The 4654-nt window shown below is 31.9% G+C and overlaps 1 non-coding gene across 1 annotated transcript; it reads right to left on the bottom strand.

The window, feature by feature from the left end:
- Positions 1-4196: 4196 nt before the first annotated feature.
- LOC112496502 (small nucleolar RNA R71) lies at positions 4197-4303 on the bottom strand. Its single transcript, XR_003063059.1, has one exon. It is a non-coding gene; the product is annotated as a small nucleolar RNA R71 (small nucleolar RNA).
- Positions 4304-4654: the final 351 nt, after the last annotated feature.

Raw genomic sequence — 4654 nt, 5'->3', positions numbered from 1 at the left:
ATTCACCTCAACTTAATAAAATTAGCCACTCATATTGAAACAAAACACAACACTCTATTTGATAAACTTTTGAAATACGTTACAAGAAAGTTGATTACAAACGGAAACAAGAAAAGAAAAGAAACAAAGAAAGAAAGAAATTCTTCAGCTGCACTCTATTTTCTCTCGGCTTAAGTTCCTCCAAACATAGCTCTCTGGCTTTTCAATACTCCGGCTTTTATAAGCAACAATTGTCTCCTTTTCATTCTTTTTATTCTTATTTAATTTATGATTTTACTTTTTTATAAATTAAATGAATTTTGAGAAGTGTGATGGCCAGGAGGCGTGATGGCCTCCTGACGTTTTGGTTGCCTTTTGCTCTTTTGTTCTTTTTTTTGCTTTTTTTATTTTTATTTTTTTATTATTACATCTCCTCAATTGTATTCTAGTAGTTATTATTTATTCTCACTTTCAATTCCAATTTCATCTTTATTCCTGAAAAATATTTACAAGATAAAAATTAACAAATTGCGAATTAATTTAACATAAAATATATTTGGGGAGTATTAAAATAATTTAGAAATAATGAACGCATTAATCGACACAATAAGTGAAAAATTAATAATTTTATCCTTATTAAATGTACACTTTTTAGTGTCAATCATTGCCATATTATCGGTCAATGCCACATCATCGTATTATATATGAAAACAATGTCGTACTTGTGAATAATACCGTATATGTGAATGGTATCAAATACTCTTTTATGGTCCTGTTAAGGTTTTCAACCATTCCGAGTTAAAAAAATGCCATCTGTTTCATTGTCCGACTTCTTGTTAGTCGTGAAATGGTAAAAATATCCCTAAAATACATAAAAATACTTAAATTATAGTAAAACACACATAATAAAAACTTAGAAGATTTAAACATGTAAAAATGAAAATATTAGTGAGACTTGGAGTATAAAATGACAATACCATGTATAAATATGCATTCTCAGTACTCAACAATGATATAAAAGATATTACTGTGGGCTTGATGCTGAACCTTAAAGTGTGTTATATGTGTTTAAAAGGCAACTAATTGAGAATGTTAAAGCACAATAATAGTTGAATGCAGTTGTTACTGGAAAAAAAGGTGCTCGAAAAAAGTCAGTGGGAAGAAAAAGACCAAAAAAACTTCAAACTAAAATATCCAACTCTCTATTCTAAAACCACTGTCCACAACTAAACTCACCACTACAACAAAACATAATCTTGCAACACAAATCACAACTGAACTTGAAACTACACCAGAAGCTAAACTTGAAGCACAAATGACAACTCAACCCACCATTATAGTAAAAGTTGAAATGGAAACATAAACCATAACTCACCACTGTAGAAAAATCTAAACTTGAAACATAAACCACAATTTAACCCACCACTACACTAGAACCTGAACTTATAACACAAACCACAACTCAACATGATATTACACTAGAACTTGACCTTGAAAGAAACCATCGTTAAGTCCACATCACATCCTGATCCTACACATAAAACCCCACTTGAAGTTGAACCTGGAATTTAAACCATAAAAAAGGCACTAGAGAAAATGAAGGTAGCTGTTAGCTATAACATATAACTTGGTGTTATTTGATGCCTTTGTCACACCTACAGAAATGGATTTAGATAAAATATTCTTAAGTTTTAAAAAGTTAACAACAAAGCCACCACTAAAGCTTGACTAAACCCCATTCCTCGTACCAATAACAGCACTACCACTTGAGTTTGACAAAAATCTATTACTAGTACTTACATTTAACCCTACTTTAGGTGATGGTGGTATAGATAATGATACTAATGAGGGTGAGACTTACTCCATACATATTTCCGATAGTGATCACTTATCTGACTATGATGTTGTTGATGGCTTCTATGAGTTCATAGTGGAAGTTGGTCAGGAAGATGTTAAAGCTCCTGATTTTGATGACATTACAACTATTAATGTTGAGGCGATTCATTCCTTACCATCCAATTCTTGAAAAATAAACCATCTCATAGGTCTAGAAAGTCGAAGGCTGTATGTTTTCAATCAGAGCCACCAAATTACCAAGTAGAAGATATTGTACCTACTGAGATTTTACTATCAGAAGTTGTGTAAACTAATCCCTTTAAATCAAAGGGAAAAAATTTCAGTAAAACACATTTTATTATGACACTTTCACATAGGTGATAACTCCATGAAATAAGAGTTATCATGACACTTTTAAACTTAATTAAGTAATACTTAGAGAGTGAAAGACATATTTTTATTGCATTTTAGCTGCATTTTACATGAACATGCATTTTAGTTTATTTTTATTATACTGAGTTGTTTTAGAATAATTTGTGTTTAGATTATATGCATAATTGTAGGTGACTAAAAGCTCAAGTTTTAAGAAAGGAATGTTGCTGTAACAAACTTGTAGAGATAATGAAAGAATTTGGCTACAGAAGAATTGAAACAAGTCTGAAATAATGAAAATGTTGTAGTTGTTGTTGTAGCAATCTTAGAGCAACGAGAGACTGGATTTCGTGCGCAATAACTAAAAGATTGCGATCTAAAGTTTCCAAAAATGGAGGATAGGCGATACATACTTTTAGTTGCCCTAATTTTGAGTTATGAAAGGGGCACGCTTGTAAATAAAAAGAGAGAGCCGTCACTCAAGAAAAAATCACAATGAAAAACAAGAGAAAAATATAAAATAAGAAGGATTTTAAGGCAAACTTCAACTCTTTATCTTGTTTTCTATTTATTTACGGGGATATATTTGATGGCTGAAACGATTTTATTTATTGTTCCATCGCAAATCATGAACAAAATTCCATTGTGGTTGAGTGACTAATAATTTTATTTACTGCTATAGCATTTTGTCTTAATTGTATTTATTTAATTCCTTATTTTGACTGACTACCTATTTAGTGGATACTATCTAAAAAAGAGCCTAAAAAAAGTTTAATTTAGTAGATTAAATTAAGACAATACTTGGTTTTAGATTGGGTTTCCCAAGTTGAGTGAATCTCAATTTGAATAGGGCTATGCTTGATCTAAAATTAGTGATAAACTAGGCATAAGGATTCACATTGTAGGGTAAATGGAACCTAGAATGTTTAATGCTATATTTAGTGTTAGCATAACAATTGATCACTGTTAACTTGCATTATATATAAGATATCCAATAGGCGACAACTGAGGATGCACGAGGGATTCTGCCCAGTACTGTAGTAGATGTTGTAGCAACGGCACTGTAATTGAAAAAATAGTCAAAGCCATTAAGTAGTTCATCCTTCTGTTTGACGTAAGAATTTTCTTTATTACATTTTTATTTTAATTAGTTTATTAGTTTTATAAATTGTCTTATTTTAATTTAGAACAAAACTGTACTGTTAAGATTGTTGTCGTAAATCTGATAATATCAATCCCTGTGGAGATGATCTTAATACTCATCAGTATATTACTGTTGCCGGGGAGTGATTGTTCATTGTGATTTGTGAAATAAATCTTAATTAGTGCTAATTTTTAATTTTATTTTAATTTGTTTATTTTGTCGACAAAAGTGATCTAGCAACCGTTGCTTGTGTAAATATAAGCCTGTTGAATTCTAGTTTGATCCAAAAATTGAAAGAACTGTTAGGAGATTTAGAAAAGAGTAAAGAAATTCAAAAGCTGCTGTAGCAATTGATGATTTGCAAGATATAGGGAATTTGAACCCCCAAGGAGAAATAAAACCAGTAAATGCACAATGAGGTCAAGAAGGTCAGAATGGTTAGATAATTTATGAGCAATCAGGGAATAACAACATTATCCATATGGCAGATGATAGATAAAGAGCTATTAGAGATTATGTGGTGTTGACTCCTCAAGCTATAAACCCTAGATTAGTTAGACCCAAAGTGCAAACTGATAATTTTGAGCTTAGACCAGTGATGTTTTAGATGTTGCAAACAGTGGGGTAATTCAATGGGCTACCATTTGATGATCCTCATCTACACCACAAGTTGTTCTTGGAAGTAAGTGATGCTTTTAAGATTGGTGGAGCATCGCATGAATCATTGAGACTCAGGCTTTTCCCATTTTCTTTAAGAGATCGAGCAACAACATGGTTGAATTCCTTACCACGTGACTCCATTATCACATGGAATGGATTAGTTGACAAATTTTTGATGAAATATTTCCCACCAACTAAGAATGCAAAATTGAGGAATGAGATCACATCTTTCTATCAATTTGAAGATGAGAGTTTGTATGATGCATGGGAAAGATTTAAGGAGTTACTCAGGAGATGTTCTCATTATGGTATTCCTTGCTGTATATAGTTGTAAACTTTCTCAATGATCTCAACCCAAGCACCAGATTAATAGTGGATGCTTTAGCAAATTGGGCCTTACTATCTTAGTCTTACAACGAGACTTATGAAAATTTGGAGAGGATAACCAATAATAATTATCAGTGGCTATCAACCAGGCAACTGCAACAAGAAGAATGATAGGAGTTCATAATATAGACGCTTTGACAGTATTGTTAGCCCAAGTAACCTCATTAACAAATATGGTGAAGGCTATGACTATTGCTCTAGCAACTATTAACCAAGTTGCTGAAGCATCCTGTGTTTATTGTGGAGAGAGGCACTTATTTGATAATTGTTCTGGAA

This window comes from Citrus sinensis, chromosome 7 (genome assembly GCF_022201045.2).
Source record: "Citrus sinensis cultivar Valencia sweet orange chromosome 7, DVS_A1.0, whole genome shotgun sequence".
In the NCBI taxonomy this organism is placed as follows: Eukaryota; Viridiplantae; Streptophyta; class Magnoliopsida; order Sapindales; family Rutaceae; genus Citrus; species Citrus sinensis.
This window is presented reverse-complemented; position numbering and strand designations above follow the sequence as displayed.